Source organism: Electrona antarctica (genome assembly GCF_951216825.1).
Source record: "Electrona antarctica genome assembly, chromosome: 21".
NCBI classification, from domain to species: domain Eukaryota; kingdom Metazoa; phylum Chordata; class Actinopteri; order Myctophiformes; family Myctophidae; genus Electrona; species Electrona antarctica.
Window position 1 is genome coordinate 27452090 of NC_136802.1, and position 26006 is coordinate 27478095.

Genomic DNA, 26006 nt, shown 5'->3' on the forward strand with positions numbered 1-26006 from the left:
ACACATATGATGTAAATTCTCCATTCATTCTCAACAGCATTTAATGTTTGTAAGGACAAAAATCTACACTATAGCTGAATACAGGAGGGGCTAGCGCCCCTCAAAAACATCCAGTAATCCTGGTCTCTCAACTGCCTCCCCCTGGCCAACCGGGGCGCCTAATGGAGGGGAAAGGAACTGGTTGGAATAACGTGTTCCTTCCACGCGCTACGTCCAACCGGGGAAACTCCTCCCTGTCAGGTGAAAAGAAGCGGATTGGACAGTCTGTTGCTCTCCCTAGGTTGGCAGAGGAAGTGTAGCGCCCAGGATTACATTTGAAAATTGACACTGGGGGAAAAAAGGTTGCAAAATCATGGGATAAAAATTATATATATAAGCCTTCGATACAATTGCCTATATACATTATGAGACAAACGTTTCAGTACTTACTGAAACATATTTTTTGTCAAACATAATGGGCTATTCAATGTGATTGTGATTAAACGTGAAACCACACTTGTGTGAAGTGAGTGGCGCACACTATTTATATCGGCCACATGACGTCTTACGTTAGCGCCCTAAACAAACATTAAAGTCCATAGACTTGGCTGGCCCTAAAGTGCTCTAAATAAATATTAATGTAATATCCTCAAAGTCCATAGACTAAACAAACATTAAAAATCCTATAGGCATGGTGGTCATGTGACATAATCTTCAAAAGCCATGCATTGGAGGGGCTAGCGCCTCTCAAAACTACAAACTAATAGGGCTATCTTTCACCTCTTGTAATAGAAAGGTAGACTGGAACCCGGAGCTGAACATGGCCAATTTATAATACAAAGAAATTGGCCTCTTGGGAAAGCCTTCCCATACAACAGACCTCTTCCGAATATACAGTAGATGATGAAATAAAATCACGGGTATACCCCATAGCCCATTTCTCTCAGCACGTATTTTTTCTTCTTTCTTTGAGCATATTTGCCAGTTGTTGCAGCTGAGCTCAGTCTTTTTCTCAGAACCGTACAGCTGGTGCATGGTGCACAGCACACAGGTAGGCTATTTCTGTGCCATTGATGGAAAACGTTTAAACGTAGGTGATTATTTCCGCCAATATCCACATGGTGGCATTTATGGGGGCCTCTGCAAAGAAACCATCGAGTCTCTCTGATGCCTTCGTCCTTTAGCTTTATTTTCCCATTCCCAGAATCTCCTCAAAGTGTCATGCATGGCGGGCCATGCCCCATCTGTCCATGCCCTCTTGCTCTCTGGGTGAGCATCAGCTCTCTCTGTACCATTATGTGACTCATCTTCTGCTCGGCAGCAGGCCTATGCATCATCATACCTGTTCGTGTTGCTCATGTTCATTCGTGGAACATCTCCATCAAAGTTGTGGTCCTTATTCACCTTTTTCCCCGCCAACGTACTGGGTATACTAGAGGTGTGTGTGTGTGTGTGTGTGTGTGTGTGTGTGTGTGTGTGTGTGCGCGGCCCATCCGGTGGTATGCTACCGGAAGTAACGTCACACTGTTTACAGGCTCACATCAAATCAAATCAGCCTTTATTTATATAGCACAGGGTTGACCAAAGTGCTTCACAACAATAGAAATTAAAGCAAAATACAAATACATCAAGCAGAGCATATAAAAACATATAGCATATAAAATCAGATAACATTTGAAAGCCAAGGAAAAAAGAGTAAAAATGGCAATGGTTTGAGCAGCTCTAATATGGGGGGAGGTTGTTCCACAGCTCAGGGCCCAGGGCTGCCACCGCAAAGGCACGGTAACCTTTTGTTCTGAGGGTTCGGGTTGTTGGCACAGTCAGCAGTGACTGGTCAGCCGACCTCAGAGCTCTGGAGGGGTTGTGACGCTGTATGAGTTCGGCCATATATGGGGGGGCCATGCCGTTGAGAGATTTAAAAGTGAATAGGAGGATTTTAAAATCAATTCTCTGTTTAATGGGGAGCCAGTGGAGTGAGGTTAAAACTCCACTAGCCAGACTGTTGCTTCCCACTGTCCCACCCACATTCTTCACAATAACCAATAGTAAACAACACTGACCTTCATCATATTCTGTAGCGGTGTAACTACTGTGGTCGTTTATTATTTATGATTATTATGAGTTGTGTGTGTAAAAAGCGGTAACTTTGGACCCGGAAGACGTTTGTTAATATCCAATTGATAATATGGTATCAATGATACCGGCTACACCAGGCGCGCGGCCTGTGCCTAAGTATATCAATTGGATCTTTCCAAACGCGCTGTACGCATGCAGAAAAATACCACTCAAATGCACGCTTTTAAAAGCCTGCATGCATGGTGTAGTCCAGACGGTTATCCATATCGGTTTCAAAATAGAACTATGCTTTCATTTATACAGTCATAGTTAAATTTAGAAGGTGAGAATAGCCAGTACACAGTAAATAAAACATCCTTTCCACATAGGCCTAGTTTTACTTCTCCACGAACAGAAGGACGCGTTTGTTGTATTTGACAAGTGAGTGGCATAAAATTAACGTGGCATGCAAATTAGCCACGTGTCCTTCGAATGTCAACAAACTAATAAATAGACCAACAAATGGGTGAATAATGAAGTATTGATTATTTGAATTAGCTATGTCGGGAGAGATCCAAAACATTTATAGGACAGGTCTCTCATCCTGAATACGTAGGCTACAACAATTGAGTTTAGGACTTACCTTCCACAGAATTGCAGCAGCATGACTGCATGAGCGACCTGGCCCTGCGATGCAGGAACAACCTGCTGTTTGAATTACGCCTGTCCTTGTTGACAGAACCCATGCGTTGTGGACTTGTGGTGTCAAACAGTACATGCAGACTCTGGCTGGGTTCTACGTCTGCTTTTAGATATCGCCATGGTCGTTTTCAAGTTGTTTCACGGACACTGTACCGACCTTGTTGCTGTGAAGGTATTGGTATGCCTCTGAACTTTTCAAGTTTTGCATAGCCTGACCATCACTACAAAATACTGGAAAATGCTGCTGTATGTGATACCAGCGGATTCGACCGTTATCTCTGTGATACAAGGCAGCTTTGTCATGTCATCCTCCCAAGTGTCAATAGCAGTAGGCAACAATAGGCTAATATCACCTTTTCTTAATTTGTTTAGATTGTGATCCCACATTATCTTATCCATCTTCTTTTTTTTATTATATATATTTTTTTAAATACAACTCTATTTATTCGTGGAACAATCATCGTGAACACCCACATTCGCTTTACAGAGGTAACAGCAAGATAAAAACAACTTTATTAGAAAAAGGAAAAACACAAAGCTAAAAAAAACATTAAAAAGAAAGACAGTGAGGGGTTAGCTAGGGAAGGCAATGTTGAAGAGGTGGGTCTTGAGGGCGGTTTTGAAAGTTTGGAGGGTGGGGGCATCTCTGAGTGCCTTAGGGAGGGCATTCCACAGGGTTGGGGCAGCAAAGGCAAAAGCTCTGTCACCCCACGTACGGAGTATAGTTTTGGGGACGTCGAGGAGGTTTGCGTCACCAGACCTGAGGGAGCGGGAGGGGGCATGACGTTTGAGGAGGTCACAGAGGTATGGGGGAGCCAGGTTGTTTAGTGCTTTGTAGGTGGTCAGGAGTGTTTTGAAGTGCATTCTTTGTTTAACCGGTAGCCAGTGACGGTCACGGAGGACTATGGGGTGTAGGAAAAAGGTGGTTACAGTGTGTGTATATATATATATTAGGGCCGGGACTTTAACGCGTTAATTGAGATTAATTAACTACAGAAAAATTAACGCGTTAAAAAAATTAACGCATTTAATCGCACCTTTTTTTTCACGGCGGAACGTTTCTCACTGGGCGCATTTCTAAGGGCTCATTAGGCTGCTGCACTCCTTGCACGGCTTGCAGGGGGAGGAGCAGCAGCAGCAGTCCACTCTACACTACAGCTCCGTCAGACAACAACTTACAACACCCAAACGTTTGCTACGTGGATGGGACATTTAGATTTAAAAGCTATCCGATGGACGCGTGGATAGCAGCATGGTTATGTGCAATGCATGTCAGAGGGAAAGGATCCATAAGCCATATGACCAATGTTAGCTTCCATGCTTCATGCTAGCTCTGGTCCATAGCCAGAGCTATGGATCAGCGCTAGCTTCCATGCTAGCTGCTTCAGCTTAGCATGTCTCGCAGAGTAGAGGCTTGCACGCCTTGCAGAGGCTCGCGGAGATTTCACCACAGCACGAAGCTGTCAAGCTGTCCTCGATGCGAAACATACTGAAGCAGCAAGTGTGAAAGTCCGTGGTCAGACAATGGTCTGCCCCAACCCCATGTGAAATGCACTCCCCAGCTAGTTCATTCCACCGTTTTTTTATTTTGTTCCTTTGTCTAAGTGTTTACCCCCTAATAAAGTTGTTTTTATTTATTTTTCTCATGCCCCACCATGTAAAGCACATTTGAGTATTCATAGACACTTTATATAGGCACTTGCTGCACTTGTTTATCTGTTGGAGAAAAAAAAGTTGTATTGCTTAAAGGGGAATACCCCTCATTTTCAACATTTTTCTATGGAGTTGTGTGGAAAACTGGAAATAATAAAAAGTCACCCCATTTTGTGTTGCCTAGAACTGGAGGTCTGACAAAAAACACTATGAAGTACAGCTTTGTGATGTCACTGAGATGTACTTGTTACTGTTACTGATTTTTTTCAGACCTCCAGTTCTAGGCAACACAGAATGGGGTGACTTTTATTATTTCCACACAACAGCTCTAAGGTATATTAATGACAGTAAAATGTTGAACATGAGTGGTATCCTGTAGTCACTATTCATTGATTCACTGGGATACCAAAAAACAGTTGAAAAAAAAAGGTTTATCACTGTTCTCGGGTTGAATATTGATATGCGATTAAAATGCGATTAATCGAGATTAATTAATCACAAAGCTTCTAATTAATTAGATTAACATTTTTAATCGAGTCCCAGCTCTAATATATATATATATATATATATATATATATATATATATATATATATGGGGTCCAGTGAGCTAGTTTGCGATGCAGAAAATGTGATCAGACTCAGACTGCACCACCACGGTGCATTCTGAGTGTGTCAGCATCCAGGCCTTTTAATTTTTTTTAACTGAGCCTAATTAACAAATAGAGCACCACAGTGGGACAATATATCTCTGTTGTCCTCCTCATTAAGGAGATTACAAGCACCACAGTATGATTATGATTGTGCTGTATGCATGGGCTTGTTTTATTATTCGTGTAGTGATGAATAGCAATTCGAGTTGTGTCCTTGTGTAAGGACCGTTTGAATTTGATTAGGTAAAATTAGGAGTTCTGCTGTTTTGACAGTACCATGTTGCTTTAGAAAGCTAAACCAAGCTGTTACCTGCTTGCTGGTGCGTGCATGCGTGCGGGCGTGCGTGTGTATTCTTGGACTGACCTTTAGATGAAAATATGACCTAGTATTTAGTATTCGGCTGTTTGAGCTCAGTACTCAGTAACTGAGTAAAGTTGAAGCCTGTACAGATATATAGAATATCATACCTAAACACAATAGGCCTATCTCACAGAATTTCCCCGCCCCCTTTCCACGCCCCCTTTCGGAGCTAGTGGTGATAGCGTGACGTCACTCCATAGACACTACATGTTAACAGAGGTCATTTAAGAAGTCTACAACTTTTGTTTTCTCAAGGTAAGGTTTGTTCTATCTGTTCGAGTTGATTTGCCGTCTTGTTTGCTTCATAATAATATTGGTCTTTCACATTTTTACATTAGGAAAAAAACGTGTAAATGCTAATGTTAAATGACACCACTAGCTACCGGAAGGGGGCGTGGAAAGGGGGCTGTGAGATATGCCTATTATATCCGTCTTGTAAGTCGTGTTTCAGATTATATGCTTCTGGTGTATGCATGGGGTTTCCAGGAAAATGCAAGTTGGACTAACGGTTCCAGTTGTTCCACTGTTCCAGTGTTACAGTACAGACCTGTATAAGGGTCCATTTGGTTCCCACCCAACACTCATTTAGCTGGGCACCTTCTTCCACCTCTGGCCTCCGGGTTCTCACCGATGGGATCACAACTGAGCCAAAGCCTCTGATCTAGTTGTCTCGTTGAGGGAGCTGAATGAAGCGGGATCCCACGGTGAGCTTTGCAGGGAGGTTGTGGTCGGGCCGCAGCATACTGTATCTACAGCAGCATGTGCTTGCTGCTGTACTTCCAGAAGGCTGTCCATTATGAACAACGGAGGCTGCGGGGAACCCCTTTTGGTGTTTTAAGAATGATGTTGTACTTTAGCTGTTGAAAAAATAGCAGATCTACAAGCTCATAGCGCGGCACCGAGTGCCGTGCTACGAGCTTGTAGGTCTGCTATTTTTGAAAAATCATGAAAATGTGGCGCAAATCTTTGAATTTTTATTCTTTCAGAGCCAACGTTTTTTAACTCAAATCCTTGCCTCTGGGGGCGTCCCCGGAACAACATATTTTTAGATGGGGGTCGGCAGGCAATTGCATATATTTCCGGGCGTCCTTGACATGAAAATGTTTGAGAACTGCCGCCATAGAAACATGGGTTTTTCAGAAAACTGTCAAGATTTAGAAGACATTTTGTAGAATCGTCCTCAGGTCTAAATGGGTTAATAGGCAAGGGGATGAAAGTTTACAAACAGGAGTAATAGCATATCTCCCATTCATTGAGATTCATGGTGACCTTGTAGATCTACAATTTTCCCTATTTTTAAAACATCATTTTAGATTTTTGTTTTTTTGTTTTGTTTAATTATTTTGTAATTATATTATGATAATAATTAGATAATTATATGTTTTCTTTTTAACACATTTTGGGCGGGAACCCCTTTTGGTGTTTTAAGCATTATGTTGTACTTTAGCTGTTGAAAAATAGCAGATCTACAAGCTCCTAGCGCGGCACTGAGTGACAGGGACATATATAAATATATATTCTTTCAGAGCGAGTTTATAACTCAAATCTTTGCTTCTGGGGGGGGGGGTCCTTGGAACAACATATTTTCAGATGGCGGCCAGTTACATATCATGTTTGGGGTCCTTGACATGAAATATTGAGCACCACTGATATCTCACTGAAACATCAGAAAACTGTCAGGATTTAGAAGACATTTGTTTAAATTTCGACGTCAGGCCAAATTGGGTTAATTTGCCCAAATTAGGCATGCCAGGTTTAAAGTGGTTAAATGATATTTGGCCGTATTGCCACCACATGGGATATGCTGCATGCGCTAGCTGGCTCAGAACACCATAGACAGCCAGCCAGCCAGGCTGCAGGGTGTGTGTGCCATGCAGCCAAGATCAGGCGGACCACAATCCATCATTATAGCTGTTCTGTTGGCATGTTTCTGCCATTATCTCTCAGGATGGCATGAACTTTGTGCTTGTCCGTTTTCCAAGTTTCAAACATAATTCAAGCTGCAAGCTCCTCGGTGTGCAGCCTCCTTATTTTGTTCTATCAGTATATTTATTTGTAAGTACTGTAGCCTGCTCTGTGTAGTTGTGGTAGATGCTATATGTTTTACCAACCCTAGAAAAGCCCTGAAGTAAATGAACTATAGAGAGAACTGTTTTCCTCCCTATAGCACACAAACAAACATGAAGACTTGACTCGGATAGATGAAGAGGCGCAAGCAGGCAGGCAACGTGTTTTGGAGTCCGCTTTATTTCAAAGTACAACGCAACAGATCAAAACAGCATGGACCAGCCATTCCTCCAGCCTGACTGCCTCGGAGTGGCAACACACATACAGTCATTTCAGTTGGATCTTTATACTATGCAGTATGCATACAGGCTATAATGCAAGGGTGGTCTCATGGTTCCTCCTAAACCAAATGGTCAAACATCTCCATACAAGGTATGGTCAGGTCACAAAGGAGCACAGTATGGACCCCTGGCCACTTGCTGCTTTCAGCAAGCTAAATCTACTTAGCATATAGAATGCCAGCTGAGGACTCCCTGTTATGTGTGTCTGTTCTGACATGTCCTGTTGGTCTCTCATTTTAGGGGAGACAACTTAATGTTATACTTTAGTTTTCACTAGTAAGAGACCACACCTTCGCTCAAGTTTAACAGTTTATTGAATGATAAAGGGGGGGAGGAGGATGGGGAACCCGGGATGGGTGAGACTCATGGTGGGGGAGTAGTCTTGGGAGCGGACGCCGTGGATGCGCGCTCAGAGAGCGGACGTCTCTGCTCCTGGAAGAGAAGGAGAGAAGTGAGACTAGGGAGATGGAGGTGGAAGGGGTGGATGGAGGGATTGTTCTAGACCACATAGGCAGTAAGAACAGGTAGGTGGCGGCGCACAGATGTATTTATGCTGGGGATGATTGTGGGCAGGATTGGCCAGGTGATAATGAAAAGCAGGTGAGTTTGATAAGGAGGGGGGGAGTGATTGATAAGGAGGGGGGAGTGGTTAAGGAGGCCTCTTCGTTGTATAAATACAACTTCCCTAAAACAGTTATTTATGCTATTATCAATTAATTGTGGTTCCTCTAGATGCCACCCCCTCAAATCCGTACATATTATGACTATACTGTTTTGACCGGGACGGCGGCGTGGCTTCCACTAGTAAGTGATATTTCACCGTGGCTAGGTCGTCCTGGGTGAGTTCGGGTTTGACATTATTATTTCGCAATGCTCGACACGGCAACTCAAGCCACGGGTGTCTCCCGTGGCTCGAGTTCGCCCCAGCTACTTCAAATTCGACACACGTGTTCCACACCACCACAGGGAGTGCGCAGTGCCCGGTGTGGCACAGATCTGATTCATTCAGACTAGATTCAGGCTAGATTTGGCTGCCAGTGTAAATGGAATGGGGCCTTAGTGGTGAATATGGCACCACGCAGGTTTTAACACTTATGTCACTAATGATGTGGTCATTTTTTATCCAGTGGTGTCACTTGTGGGACACATGGGTATAGCCTATTATAATTGCTGTATACTAACACCCTGTGTAAATATGGTACATAATCTGAATCAGGTACTCAGAATGCTGCTAAAAACAGCTTCATATTGACACTACAGCTGGCTTAAGGACACATTTCCAACTGGTTTCTTCTAAGTAGCCTACTGTATGGAACAGTCGTAAAAAGCAACGTGACTTCTGCTGTGGCTGTTTGCTTCACATAAATTCCACACTAAAGGGACAGTGGGAATCTACATTTTACTGACCGTCTGTAGGCTGTCGTTCGGAATGAACAGCCAAAGCAGAGAGTTGTTAAATTCTCTTTTCCCTAAATATAGCTCCACAAAGGCTTGTGTAGCTCAAACACATTATGATGTAGTAATTCCAGTTGCAAGGTGAACATTTGTGGAGTGAATTGATCTAAGTGAGTTCATGTCAGTTCAAACATTGTTCTTTGGTAAAAGGGCAAAACTGTGATAAGAACAAAGAACAAAGTCAACAATGGGCCTCATTTTTTAAGCTTGTTTCTGCACGTGTTTTGTTCGTATCGGCATTTGCGCTAGGGATGTGTAAATGTGTCCAAAATGAAAATCGATTTGTATAATTCAATATTAACGATTAATCGATTAATCGTTGGGGGGGGGGGGGGGGACTTAAAAAAAGGTTGTTTTTTTGTTTTGTTTTTTTATGAACCCTACAAATAAAAAAATTCTTCCCCCAAGGGGTACCTAAGTCAAAAAAGTTTGAACACCTGATGTAGATGCTTAACAATAATTTGAACTCTTGAGAGTTAATAAGGGTCCATTTGGTTACTAACTCCATCTTTTAAATGAGGACCACTGGTGGTCCCTGGACCAGTGTTGAGCCAATTGATCACCATAGCAACCACAGCCTAGGCCTGATTAGGTAAATTCCCAACACCTGCTAAATCCGCCAAACATGTATCTTGATTGGAATCAATCTCCACTCACACTCAATGACTCACACTCCTCATGCAGCTACACAGACACATCCCAGGCACACTTTGGTAGGCCTATAGCCCTGTCCTGTTTGGATGGCAATATTGCCTTTCCAACAGAATTTCATTTTTTTTTTAAAGAAAAAAAAGAACTTTTTTCCCGATTATCGATTATTAATTTTCATAATTGATTTCGGGTCCTATTAACGATAATCGATTAATCGGACCCATCCCTAATTTGCGCTACTTCCCATGTTCAGAGTCTGACTCATCAATCATTTTTTTTGTCCCTGAATTTTGACGGAGCTGTGACACAGCTCTGACCAACTCTGCAGGAGTTTAACGAGCATAGTTTTTTCCTCCCGTGAAAAGGACTAGCTGTCAATCACCCCTGATGTGTGAAGGACATAGGGTACCCTTAAGCTGGGTAGGGGACACCAGTCACTTACATGGAAATAAATTACATAGTTTGTTTAGCCTATACTTTTCCCAAAAGCTGTGAAAGCTCAGTTGGATTCATAACTCCATATCACGCACGCACGCACGCACGCACGCACCACCCGTTTTCACCTCTGCAATACCTGTATGCTCAACTCGGTGTTCCTTTAAATAACCCTCTGGTACAACGGATTCTTTGACCTGTAAATCATTTACCATTAAGAAAGCGGTCGAATGTCGTGTTCTTCCCTTCCTTTTTCCTTATTTTTTCTCTTGCCAAAATCTGACTGAGGCTAAAATTGCCTGTGCGAGCTGACACCACCAAGTATCAATTATTAGACTATACTCTCCCGGGCGGTGCAGTTCCCACACCAGATGGTGGTGTCGATCATCAGGATGCGCCTGACGATGCTGCTGCTGTCGAATGTCCTGAAGATATGTGGCTCGTGCTCAATTTATACAGCCACCTGAGGCTGTACAGATGTTGTTGGGCCCTTTTTCATCGTTTTTGTGGCGTGTGCGGAACATATTACGAGGTCATCAGAGATGTACTACACTGAGGAACAACCGACCCTCTCCACTGCAACGCCATCGATGGGAGATGGGGCGTGCTCTCTGGGTCATTATTGATGTTAAAGGCACGCAAGTTTGCCCACAAGAGAATTTCAGATATTAGCTATACCAAAAATGAATAACAATCAACGCGTTGCGGTGCAATGCGCTGTGCTGCTATTTTCACAGTTTTAGGAATGAGACTTATAATGTACCTTTTAAGTTAGGGTTCGTAAGTTTAGGCGCCATGCAAACATTTTGGTCTTCGGTGGAAAAGTTTGGGAACCACTGCTTTATGAATACTGTCACCCAAACGCACAATGATACGAGATACGTCTGTTTTCTGACTCATATCTCTACGTGTTATGCAGATCTACAAGCTCACAAGCCCATCAGGTTGCGAGGCCAAAGCGTGCGTGCGTGCGTGTGTGTGTGTGTGTGTGTGCGCGATCATCAACAGTTAATCTTTGACCTCGACGTCAAGCTCTGCAATTTGAGAACACTAGCTAAATAAGTGTTTTCCTCCACAATAGGTTTTTGAACCAATGACATTTCTTTTTAGGGTTTTGAATAGTCTACTAATTGACACCTATGATGTCTTGCCTGCTCGCAAAGTGCTTCTGGATATTGATTGTGTGGCCTTTGACCTGCTGCGTTAGTTACACGGAAGTCTAAAACTAGATTTTGTATGCTGTATTGTGTGCGTGCGTGCGTGCGTGCGTGCGTGCGTGTGTGTGTGTGTGTGTGCTCGTGCTCTCTAACCAGACAGAAATGATTAATTAACTTGGCGAGCTACATGCACCTGCAGAGAGAGAGACTCGCAGTCTCTTCATATTAGAAACTACACACAGGAAAGACTATTGGGAGGAATGGAACAGGAGACATTTTGTTAATCCTCCCCACTCGCATAGTAGCCAACTTAGTGAACTGTAGCTGTGACTGTGCCAAACGAGAGGGTCTGTATACGGCCCATAAGATACCCGCCCTTGGGCATGGAAATGTGCTTTAGCCTCATGTCCATCTGGTTGGTCATAGCTAAGCACTTGCCAGTACACCAAGCCTGCTAATATCTCAGTTTTAAGACGCCCAGAGTAAGGGCCGATTCATACTCCTATTTTAGAGCCGAATAAAAGTCGGTTCGGCTCTGTAGAGCCTACAATGTGATGTCATTTTAGGTTCGGGGGGGCGGGTACCGTCCTAAAGTCGGCTCTTCGGTGCTACTGAAAATTTCTGACGAGCCGAAATCATTTCGGCACTACAGCGCCGAAACAGCGGTAAAATAGGAGTATGAATCGGCCCTAAGATGTTATAGTAACACGCTTAAAGTATCCTTATGCTGTCTGCTGTATATGTTAGGATATGCAGGGTGGTTGAATGCACACAGTAAGCTGGGATTTTGCCTCTGGCTGACCGATGCCGTGACCTCACCCAGAGAGAGAGAGAGAGAGAGAGAGAGAGAGAACTTCAGAAGGAATATGGAGTGCAAATACTGTGCTGTGAATTAAATGAACGATGATCAGAACAGCAAGACAGTGTGGAGTTTTCCCCATGTCCCCTATAGGGTAGGTACCCTCACAAAAAACATGCAGGGAGTGCAGTGCCCGGTGCCGTCGGACCCACGGTTGTCTAGAACCAGCACAAAAGCCTCTTCCCAGGCTTCGGACAGGGCCCAAATCCAGATCACCCCATCAGACATCAGATGTCAGAACACATGATGTTCTGACATCTGCATATAGACTCCATATTTGGGCATGCGTGACAAAGAACTCCATACAGTATATGGGCATAAATGGGACACAGACATACTAACTGGGTGGGGCATGCCTTTCCAACTTGCATCGTTCCAAGTAGGCCGTTGCCCAACTCTCGTCTCTATCTATAAATGCACCAAGTCTCAGTACGTACGTGCGTACGTCTGTAATCCCAGCCGATTCGACTGGTATCACCCCATATAATCGGCAATCATCTGTTATCAGCACGTTTGAATGGTGCCAAAATGTCCATACTGGCATCCTCACCACATGGTCAAGGTTTCCCCCTGGTGGACGTGTCATTTTGGTGCATGGAACTAGGAGCTATTAATATATACTATTCTCTGTCTATCAGGATGTAACTCGAACGGCGCTGAGTCGGGTCTGGTGGCCTTCGCAACGCTCGGCACGGCGACTCGCTCGGCGGTGCCTCACGTAGCTCATGGCCACCAGACACGGCGCGCCTCCGTCAGGACATCAGTGATAATGACAATCGCTACAATCGCTGATAATGACATACTGAACAGTGAGGATGCCAGTATGGACATTTTGGCACCATTCAAACGTGCTGATAACGGATGATTTCGCCGATTATATGGGGTGATACCAGTCGAATGGGGTGGTAATCCACGTAACTCGAAAACCGTTCGCCCCACCGACTTTAAAATAGAAAGAAATCTGTCTTTTTTTTCCCCCCCAGCATGTTCACCACAGACAATACAAGCTATATGTTACACACTTTGAATTGTATGAGGGTGACGGGCCTCAAACAACCAAATGATGAAGAAACAACAATGTATCAATAATGCATACATGTAAACACATTTGTAGACTATGGGACAGAGAGGGAGATGAGGAGAGAGATCTGAAATACAGCTCAGCAAATTCTCAGTGTTCATTTAGTACACTGAGTAAGTACTTGTACTTACTGTACAACTCTCTCTTGACAGGAACATTTAAACAAAACAAAACATTGCCAGATGGGATTGTAATGGTTGTTAGCCGCTTTGCGTTTGTGTGCAAATAAGTCAACGTGTGTGTGTGTGTGTGTGTGTGTGTGTGTGTGTGTGTGTGTGTGTGTGTGTGTGTGTGTGTGTGTGTGTGTGTGTGTGTGTGTGTGTGTGTGTGTGTGTGTGTGTGTGTGTGTGTGTGTGTGTGTGTGTGTGTGTGTGTGTGTGTGTGTGTGTGTGTGTGTGTGTGTGTGTGGGGGGGGTCTTGAGGCTGCCTGCATTTTGTCAACACAAACCATTTTCCATTTAAAAAAAAAAGGTAATTCTTTTCTGTGAAAGATTGTTGACGGTACAATACATTGACTGCAGTGCTGCTGACGCACGCACGTCGAGAGGTGGCACATTCGTATAGTGTTAGTCAAATACATGATATTTCCTGCTGATACCAGCAGATGTGAATGGGTTTACAGTGAACCATTAGCATTGTGGCTTGGTCCGTAACATGTGCACACACACACAAAGTTCAGGGCAAGATTAACATGGACCTTGCAGCATAGCTTGGGGCAGTACTAACAAGCACGTGACGCAACACTGAACACACAGCTTGGGGCAGGGTTAGAAGTGCATATGGGGACTAGCTCAGTTGGCTAGTTTTATAAGACCATAATATGAAGGGTTCATTTTGCTGGAGGGGATGGGGGGGGGGGACCCCCTCTGGTCATTATGTTTGGATTTGTTTTATCCCTGACTTCTGGTCATAGACTGAATTAAATATGATGCATTTCATTTTGTTAACTGATACAGTATGTTTGTGATACGTCTGCTGTTGGGAAGACAAACATATATATTTTTGGAGTTAGGTAGCCTACTCCAAAATGTTCATTTTGTTCAGAAATTGGAAAATATATATTTTTTTTTCAGGAAATGAAGAAAACCGTATGATTTGAAAACAAAGCAATACTGCCTCATCAAAGTTGGTGTTTTTACATGTGACTTTATATGTCAATTACTTGCATGAGATGCATGGGGAGAGCAGACAGTTCTCTCCATTGGTTCAATATTATTTTTAACCAACACACAAACGTAAAGGGTGTTCAATATAGCGCTGATGTACCTATGGTGCCAACATCATGGAAATCAGAAATGTGGACATATTCTTTACTTTTGGGTCTGCATGCAAACCCTTAAGAGACCAGACTTGTGAAGCTCTCCATGTTTTTGTCCAGCGTGTTTTCCAGAGGCTTCATGTGTGATCCCCACGTACTATAGCCGGACAGCATCGTACGTACACGGCTGTGAGGTCCAGGGAGACCTGCCTGGATGCTATCCTCTATATCTTGGCACAGGTCAGGAATGTACACACACACACACGCAATATCTGGGAACAGCACACTACAGAAATCTATAGGCCATAGCACATGCACTCTCTATCTCTCGCACGCACGCACGCACACACGCACCAGCATAAGAATTTACACGCCAGCACAAACTCAGATAGTCACACACATACAGCATACGCACCCACCAGAACCAGACACATATATACGCATCACTACACATGTGTACAAACATCTCAGAACATCATAGCAACCTTCAAAGCCACAGGCACACTGCACACACACGCACGCGCGCGCACGCACGCACACACGCACGCGCGCACGCGCGCACATGCACACGCACACGCACACGCGCACACAAACACTCTCTCTAACGCTCTGCAGCTCCAGTGAAATCCACACGTCGGCTCTCTAATAAGAGTGGACCGCCCTGTGTGTTAGTCTCCAGAACCACAGTCCTTCTGCTTTTGCACACTTTGATTCACAGGCAGAAACTGATTTAAAAATCACATTATCGTCCCTGTCGGGCAGAAACCTCCCATCTCCATAATTCTAACTTTTTGTGGGTTTTTTTCGTAAAATGAACAGCCTTACTTGATCATGCTACAGCGTCAGACATCGGCATCAAAAGATCTACAAGCTCGAAACGCGGCCGCAAATGTGGATCTGCTACTTGTACATCATTTCATTTCATAACTCATAACTTTCATAATAATATTCAAGAAACCAGTGACACAGGGAGTTTCATTCTCCCAGTGCTCCCAGTGCTAGCAAGTACCTTAGCATAAGGGCGTTAGGGGCGGCGGTGGCTCAGGGGTAGAGTGTCTGGATGGTAACCGTAAGGTTGCCAGTTCGAACCCGGGCTCCCCCAGAGTTACTGTCCAAGTGTCCTTGAGCAAGACACTGAACCCCTAATTGCTCCCGATGTGCTAGTTGGTGCCTTGCATGGTTTCCGCTGCCATCGGTGTATGAATGGGTGAATGTAATGCACAATCTCTGTAAAGCGCCTTGGATAAAGGCGCTATATAAATGCACCATTTACCATAAAAATAGACGGATTGGATTGTGCAAGCTTGCCTAGTCTGTGTGCTGTTGTGGCTGTACGTACGTCGTACTGTAGGCCCTGAACTGTCAAAACAGAGCCTATTGTGTGGCTGTGTTTCAACAAGTAATGGTAGATATGGTCTCTGTACTCTGTTATAGCCTACGGTGTGGAAGTGTTAGAGTCTAAGAGAGAGAGGGGGACAGGCCTATTATATTATCCTCAACGCATTCTGTTGTGCATATTGGTTGGGATATGAAAATGCATCCTGTCCTGTTATCCTTATTCATACTGTAATTGGCTCGTATCCTAGACAGAATCTAAATTATATTCATGAAAACTAAGCCTCTATTGTACACGTCCTCGACTCCTCGTGCATTATTCTTTTAAACAAAAAGTTCAAGCTGTGCCTACTGTATGCACATTAACACTAATGAATTCATGTTTGCAAGATTTCATTTTGCTATTTGCAGAGGCATTTTCACTGGAAATATCACTGCACGCCTCAGAATTTCAGACATCCGTGCTGATTATTTTATGGCATCAGGCATGTTTGTCCTAAACTATTCTCCTGGGATATCTTTGATGTAGGCTACATCTAGTGGACATCTTTTATGTAATTTGTACTACTGTAGATGTACGTACTAAAAACTGACAGATTCTCTAAACTACTTTTCCTGTCTCACGGTCCAACAGATACTGTAAGCAGATCTCGACCAGCAATATCAATAATACATTTTACGTACAGTATTGCATGGTTCAAAGCACACTACTAACAATCCGCTAATCTCATGAAAAATACTGTTATATATATAATTCAACTCTGAGGCAGATTTAGCTCAGGAATCCCAAAAGACACAAAACAACTTTGAACATGATTTAACGGAAGTCAACTGGGAAGGGGTAACTAGAGAGCCGGATTTAAATAATAGTCTGAATAATTTCACTTCAATCTTGAGCAATTTAATGAATAAATACACAAAAACGTGGAAAAGCGGGCCAAAGAAATATTCTCTTCCATGGTTCAATAATGATATTCTCCAGCTTACTAAAAAGAGAGATATTGCCCAAAGGTCTCTAAAAACAAAAAAAACTTCACTAGCCTCGGAAACCCAATCGTTTTTATTTCCAGGGAGAAAATAAAAGTCGATCACTCTCTGCTGATTTCTTGTCGTCTGCACCTTTGTTAACGCACACACGTACATACACACACACCTCTCTCTCTCTCTGTCGCTCTAATTAATTAGTCTCATGTCGCGCAGCTGCGTCTAGATTCTCCCAGCGGATCCTGCCGGGAGCTGCCTGTGCCATAGAAAGCATAGGTGGACCCCATAGGTGGACCCCAGTCCCCAGTCGCAAATATGAGTAAATCAATGTCAAAGGCAAAAATCAGACCTGTTTGTTGGAGCCTATTACTTACTTAGTAAATGTATCAATAAAAACAAATATGTTCCCAGAGAGCAGGAAAATGGCTATAATTGCCCCGATCCATAAGTCAGGAGACAAGGACTTGGCTAGCAATTATAGACCCATTGCTATTCTTCCTGTTGTCTCAAAAAATATTGGAAAAGATTGTTGCTATGCAACTAACTGAATATTTACACTTTACAGTCTAACCAACTACTGCACCCACATCAGTTTGGATTTGGACCTATACATTCCACAGAGACAGCTAACTGCTACTTGCATGACAGATTCAAAGGTCTACTGGTGAAGAGACCTAAAACAGGCGTTTGACACTGTCAACCATCTTGCTAAGGCACTTTAAAATGTCTGCAGAAGCTTACAGTGGTTTAAGTCATATCTGGGAGGGAGACAACAGTGTGTCAGGGTCAATGGGGAGAAATCAGGACTGGTTGATAGACTTCCGAGCTCTGGTAGAGCAACTACACGAGCCTCAAGAAGTGGTAGGCCTAACTGTACTGTTCCCAGGTCAGATCTAACAACTAATTCGGACAGTCTGCCTTCTCAGTAAAGGGGGCAAACCTTTGGAACTCCTTTCCTACGGTTCTTAAACTAGAGACGGATGGTAACGTGTTCTACAGAGGACTCAAACTATGGTTGAAATCAAATCAACTGTGTTCACATGTATAGTTTCTGACTGGTTACCTGAGTGATTATGTTTACTTGTAATAGGGATAATTTTGATGTACAATATTATTCGAATATATATATATATTTTTTGTTTTTTTCAACTAAAGTAGAAACGTCTCCTGTGGACAGATGCTAACACACTGTAAGCAACGCATCTACTGTACATACTGTGCAATGTGATATTGTCCATATCAATAAACATAAACAGGCCTAAATAACTAAATAAGAAAAGTCTATCCCCATGCAGGTCTTTCATGAAGAGCCCATCAAACAGATGACAGTGATTTGGCGAGCCTCGGATCATCTGGCAGGGTGTTCCACAGCCTGGGAACAACCTGGCAGCAGCAAAAAGGTCTTCTGAATATCCATAGCAGCTGCCCAGACGACCCGCTGCCCTGCAGTATAATAACATGATAATGGATTGACCATGCACGTTCGAAGCCATTTTACGTCCATATTGGTACTGTATGCCTTTTGAATTGGTGGTTTCCCAAACTTTTCCATGCCAGAGAACCCCCAAATAGCCATATACTGTAGACCAGGGGTAACCAACCAGGGGTTCGCGAGCTACCAGTAGCTCGCACGAGCCATTCAAGTAGATCCCGGAGTAAGCGGGTGTCAGACTGACTGACAGGCAGCCAGCCATCTCTACCAATACACAGAACGTGGATTTATAATTAAATAGCTTGCAGTGATGGCCCCAGACATGTGTATTGGGCCATCAACTGCGTTTGTTCTATTGTTTGACTGCTATCTCTGGTAACCCCCGTGTTGTGATGCACAACTTGTGCATAATAGTCATACATATTTCAGGGTTTTATTATTCTACATGAGTCTACAGTGTAGACTCATGTAGAATAATAAAACCCTGAAAATAGCCAGTCTAAAAGCTCACAACACGGAAATCTGCCTTTTCTGAACGTTTTAAAGAATCTTTCATTTGAACTGAAATTGAATCCAATTCAATGTTTTCATGATCCCCAGTTACTGTTGAGTGAGAAAACAATGTTGCACATTAAGCCAATCATATGGGTTGTTCCCTCTCAAAAATCCTTTGGGGACCCCCTGGGGGTCCTCACCCCCCAGGTTAGGAACCACTGCCATCAAGGGGCTGAAACTAGATATCAACAATCCATGTTATCTGTGCAGTGAGCTAGCAGCTTACCTAACGGATTATCTAAATCAAAACATCAAAGTTGGCGTAGAACAGTGGCCTCATTCAGAGTTCATTGGTAAGTTAACTATGTCGTCACTCAAGGAAAAACGCCCTATGTAAGGGGGGTTTGAGTGATGAATCCCCCATATTATGCCAAGGTCTCGTGACACCACTATGACATCATCATCCCCATACATGGGGAAAAACCCCATATATTTTGCCCAGGTCTCGTGACATCACTGACATCATCAGGGATGATAGTAAATCAGGGATCATATTAAATGCGACCTGCTGTCGCATTAAGTCCATATATGGAGATCCCTGATGTCATCAATATTAGTATATGGATATATGTCAGAACCTGTTCTGACATTCCATATGTTGATACTTCCCCATCTATCCTTCCTCATGTCTCCCTTTTGACTGATACCTGTCCATTTAAACTCAAGACGGGCCTCCCCCAAAGTTATTAGTGCAGCCATGCCCGGCAGCCGGCGAAAACTAGAGTTCTCAACAGGCTGAAAGTTCCTGGCCCTACCTGGGCCCCCATCAAACCCTGTACACTCAAGACACTGCCCCCGCTGCCACCCTTAGATCTCCATATACGGAGCTGACCTGTTCTGACATTTCATGTTTTGATCTGACCTCATCAAACCCGGTACACTCAAGTCACGCTCCATATATGGCCAGTGCACGTGACCTCACCCTTTAGGGCTAGGTCGCTTCTCACCCTCAGGCGTCTTACTGGTTAATACTTATGATGGATTGTCACTTGCCCTGCATGTGTAGCACCACCAGGCACATTTACCATGATTTCAAACCACACAATGTTACCTGTATGTGTAGCCCAAAAGGTGAAGTGAGGAAGCCCAGCACTCTCTCTTCCATAACAGACACGCTCACACGCACGTTTGCACGCCCACGTGCAACACGCTCACACGCACACTCAGTCACTCTCTCAAATTATTTCTGTATCTGTTTCTTTATCCATCTTCCTGTCTGGCTGATAGCTACTCGTCGTCTTTCTCCATCTGTCTGTCCGTTTTCAGCTCTCCCTCTCCCCCCACTTAATCTATTTATCTACCCAGCTGCTCCCCCTTTCTCCTCCTCTCGGGTTCTATCCATCCGGCTGTCCGTCCATCCATCCATCCATCTATCTCATTCCCTCCTTCCCTCTCTCCTTCCCTCCCTCCCTCCCTCTCTCTCTCTCTGTCAATGCATCTATCATTTCTACTGCTCTCTCATTCCCTCTCTCTTTCTCACACTCTAGGGGATGCCAGCCCAGTCAAATCGATCATGTCACCCCATCCACCCCTCCCTGCGTGTCTCTCTCGCACACAGGTACACCACGCACGCGCGCACGCACGTGCGCACGCGCACACGCCTCTGCCTTCGCCGTGTATACCCCTGGCTGTACAGACAACACCATCTATCAGTCCCATACACATGCACACAGATGCACACCTCCACGGTGACGTATCGCGGTGTTCGGCTGCACATTCATCCGCTTGTCTCCTGTATCTCTGTGTTCATCACACACCTCTCCATTTCCACCAATCTGTCGCTCTCTCTATCTCTCGGTGAGCATTTATCTCCCCGCCCCGACACCATACCCGTTTTATCATGCGTGCTGTTCTGGCTTGTACGTTTTTTTTCCAGTACATCCAGTGTTATTATTTATATAGTACTAGTAGTATTATCTTGTTGTGTTAGCACAGTCTTTTGCTAACACAATCGTGTGCCAGTTTTGTCCCAACAACATTTCGCTGCTGTACATTGTATGCGTGAGTGACAAATAGATCCTTGATACAGACAGCCTGTTCTGTGTGTGCATGTTATATAAATGCACCATTTATGTCACCAGAATTGAGGCATGTATGTTTGTGTCACTGTCACAATGATGCACACCTGTGCAGATGCATTAAGATCTCGATATTTACAGGCCGCCCACTGCACATTCCACGTTGGCTTACTTTTTTGGGGGGGGAGGGGGGGCTAAACTTCTTCAGCTTACGCATACAAAACGGCTTGAAACACTGATAGACTTCTGACCAGCACAAACGTTTAATGGTAATCAAAAACTGTAGTTCTCCACCCGACTCAACATCACAATATTAACCCAAATGATATGTTCTGAAGCTGTATAGCTAATGCATTAACAGGCTGGCGACAGTCTTGTCTTGGCATTCATCACGTTCCTCAAGAACACAACAAAAGGTGATGTAACCAGGCTTCTTAATTCCCCTGGGGACTACAGTTGGGTGCCATCGATATTGTCCCTTATCATTTAACTGTCCTTTTCATCGTCACTAACGCCTGTCTGCCTTTGCCTTCTAGCACAGCTGGGTGGGGTCAGGATTATAATGGGGGTGGGGACAACAATAATAACTGTGCTGTTCGTGATGAAAGACAAAAGTGTATATAGGACCAACAATAGCTCCGCTCTCATACCTACAGTATCTGCATGCATGCATGCATAATTCTCTCTCTCTGTCAATATCCCTTTCTGTCTATTGTCGCATCCCTCACGCCTGTCTGTCATTCTGCTACAATAAATATGTCTCTGACCTTCTCCAGCCCCCTTCTAAACTCTACCCCTCTATTCTCTCTCTCTCTCGCTCTCTCTCTCTCTCTCTCTCTCTCTCTCTCTCTCTCCCAGCCCACTACATCTCAGATGAAAATATTGTACTTTTACTCCACTACAGTTGTATGAAAAGTTTAGTTACTAGTAATTTAGTAGATTTGGATTATTATTTACAAAACATACCGTATAACCACTTCAGCCGTGTATATATTTCGGCCATTTGTAAATAGCCGATCTGCTATTTTCTAAAGATATCTTATACATTTTTGATAATGATAACTTGTGAAATGGGACATTCAGCACAATTAGTACTTTTATTTTTGATTAGTTAACTCTTTTCCAGATTCAAGGCATTTCAATGTAGTAGATAGGGTTCTCTATGGCAGAATGGCGTTTTTGAATGATTTATTGAAAATTCTCTGTTGTGAATGTGTGACAACCTTCAGAGAAAGCTTGACTTGTCTGCTTCCAGGGAAAAAAAGTTGATACAATGTTTAGTTTTAGTTTAGTTTTTAGTTTAGTTTTTGTGTTGGAAGCCATTTAAAAGAGCCTGCATTTACACTATGTAGCGTTTCTAGGATAACAAAAAAAGTTATGCCCGGTTGAAGTTTTATTTTCCAAATAACTTTTTTTCTGCTGGGCGTACATACGCATGCCATATCTCATTTTAAAGGGTGAGTTGTCTAGTTCAAAAAAAGGTTTCTCACATGTACCACTGGATATTTTGCCATCTATAAAATAGCATGGTCAGTCATGACCAATCTGACCAATCCATCTAAAACTGCCAATATCTCTTAGTGGAACAGAAGCTTAGCCGCACTGTTACACACTATTTTGATGTTGACATTGTGTGTGTGTAGGCTATACAGGGTATACAGTACTCTTTCTATTGACGTTGACATTGTGTATACAGGGTATACAGTTCCATTTCTATTGACGTTGACATTGTGGGTGTAGGCTTTCAAAATAAGACAGAAAAAAAAGAACAGTTCAACACTCAGCTGGTGCTTGATATCCTTTTTCTGATGGTAAATGAAAAACATGGTAACATACACAAGGGTACCTCACAATCAGGGCAGTAATAGAGGGTCGCATGCCGGATCGGTTTACCATTGGGACCGTTACTGAGCATGTGGAGCCTTCAGTTTCTCTTTGCGATTTTCACTGGCACATGGCCACCAAAATGCACTTCAAGTCTCCTATTGTTGACCATCAACCATCTGCTGCAGCAGCAGCCTGCTGCTGCTAGCAGCCCTCCTCCTCCTCCAAACCTTCGTCATCATCAATACATTTTTTTATATTATTGTGCATGCTAAATAATCCAAATTTATTTCTAGTGATCAACTTATATGATTTTGCCTATAAGCCACGGTACAATACATTATTTTGATTATCATGCAGGCGCAATACTTTATAGCTGTAGTAGTACTAGAATTTCGCGGGCCTTCGGCCCGCTCATCCCAGAGTTGCGTTGCCCCGCGTTGCGATACAGAAGTCCACAGATACAGAAGTCCACAGTGACACGCGTTGTATGCAGGGCTTAGCATTAGCATTTTCCCAAGTAGCACGTGTGCTACTTGGATCTAGTAGCACACAAATTATTTTAGGAGCACGATGAGAAGTTATCAAATAATGTGTTTGAGGGCCCTCCTATAGACAGCTTTAGTCCCCACACGTGTCAATATTTGCCATTGACAATGAACGGAGAAATTAGGTCAAAATTCCCCTAAATATGACGTAAACTAAAATATATTATGATATATATATATATAAATAGAAAATGTAAAAATTAATACTTTACTTATAAAAAAAACCTAGGCTGCTGGAGGGGCTCACATCATCCCATGCACCCTCGAGAGGGAAAAAAATGCAGCCTTGACTACCAATGTGGTCTTGTGGAGCTTGATCACCTCCTCCTCCTCCTTTCCCCAAATTGCCAATCCCAATAAATCCAAAAGTAGCCTAGTGTGAATACTTCCACAGCCTAATTACTAAAGGATAAACTATCAGTCTTCTCCAAAATCTGTCAATCTTTGTCAACTCAGCACGTGTTGACAACGCATTGTAAACAGAAACAGAAGGCGGGTGTGTCACACCAAAAGTGGTGACCTATAGAATCCTGTACATAGAAGCATCACGCAATCGTCACCCCTACACAGCTGTCATTAATTAATGGTCTTGACTTGATTGCCTATGCGTTCAAGTGATATAGGGTGAAATCCGTGAAAGGCACAGGCTCATCTTACATCGCTGCTGGCTGCCACTGCAGGCAACATGCACATTTCCAAGAAAGTTTCAGGGCACACTACTTTGTCTAACAATGTGGATTATAGTTTGCTCACTTGTCAGCTGGTAAATTTGAGAAAAAAGCTAAGGACTGGAAAGCTGTCTCTTTGTCTATCTCTCTCCCTTTCTCTCTGTCTCCGTCCCTCGCTGGGGTGAAGACGTGTGTGCTCTCTCTGTGTCCCGCTCTCTTCTCTCTCCTCCCTCTCTGGGGTGTGTGTGTGTGTGTGTGTGTGGGGGGGGGGGGGTCGTGTTTGCATTATTTTAACTGTCCAAGTTAGAATCAGTGTGTGCGGTGTGTAGTTCTTCTTCTACTGTTGGTATGTGTGTGTGTGGCTCACGTGGTGGGCTTTGAGCAAATGGGAGAGGGAATGTAGTGTTGCCAGGTCCGCGTATTGTAAGCGAGTGGTAGTGTGTGTAAGTAGCGTGTTGAATGGCATTGTTTCTGTGCTTGTTTTCATAGACGTGGCAACAAGTTAGGCGGGGGTGTCGGTGCTTGTGGCGTGTTTGTGTTTATTATTGATATTGATATTGTGTGCGAGTCTGGACGGGAGCCGGCTTTAGTGGCAGTGCAATGACAATTTGTACGCGGGTGGTGTTGAGTGTGGGCGTGCGGCGCGACATGAGGAGATAGCCGTGGATCGACGCGGAGGGTAAGTCTGTGACGTGTTAGTGTGTTGTTGCAGTGTGTGTTGCTCCTGCTTCGGCTTCGGCACCCAGCGTGTCAGTGACGTAGTAGCTGGTGACTTTGGGTATTGGGTTGCGTACATGTTTTCAATTGTATAATAGATAATAGATTAGCTTAGTTTAGTGCGGCCTGCATTACACCACCCTTCCCCCAGCGGCGCGGCCAAGTAAAAAAAACAACAACTGGGATCATAAACGATAATCCATACTGAATAGATGGGGGGAAAAGTAATGGAACATTTTTCCTAACTGCTGTCTAGAAACGGCTCAAAGTCCTCTTCTGAGGAGGATGGGGGGGGGGCACAAACCCCTTGGAGAACCTGGTAGCACGTGTGGATCGGCGGAGCAGGGGATCGTCGCTAGAGTCCAGCGGGGGAGCGGGATCAGACAGCCCGCTGCCACTGGGCTCGGGGATAGTAGATGGGAGAAGGCCGCGATCCGGCAGCCCGCTGCCACCGGGCTGTGGACCGGGCAAAGGCGCTTGCCTGCTCTTCTACTTGACGGGGGACAACAAGAGTGGCTTCACGTCGGGGACGACACTAGGCTCAACGTCGGGGACGAGAGGCTTAGCATCAAGCCCGGGGACAAGAGGCTTCTCCTCATCTCCTGGCTTCTCTCCGTCACTACCAGAGATCTCATCGTCGGTCTGAGGAATCGGATCACGGCGTCGACCCTTCCTCCCCGGCGAAGATCTTCCGGAGATGTTCCTCCGTAGTGGTTTGACGCACACCACCAGTGGATGTAGAGGGAAGAGGAGATGGAAGCTTTTTGGAGCGTTTTTTGGGCGCCATGTCGAACTATACTCAACACTGGTCTGATCGACTAAACACTCAGTCCGTGAACAGGACGTACACGGACAAACCAACACTAAACCAACAGACGGACACACTAAACAGGTAAAAACACACACTAAACTAAACACGCACTATTCTATATCTAAACACTAAACTAACGATCTAAAGCTATACTATACACAGATAAGACGCGGGACACAGACAACAGACTACTAGCTAATAAATCTAAACTAAATATGAACCTAAATTACTACTACTACTGCTACTATCAATACATTTATTACCAGTCAGAACATAGATGTCATGCTCATAACTGAATCCTCACTAGGACCAAATAGAACAGCCCTTATAGAGGCGTGCCCCCTCGGATATAACACACACAATAAGGAGAGACAGGTGCAAACAGGAGGAGGAATTGCCATTATATCTGCAGATCATATTATATGCACTGAGACAGACCTGGGTAATTTCAACTCATTTGAATATTTAGC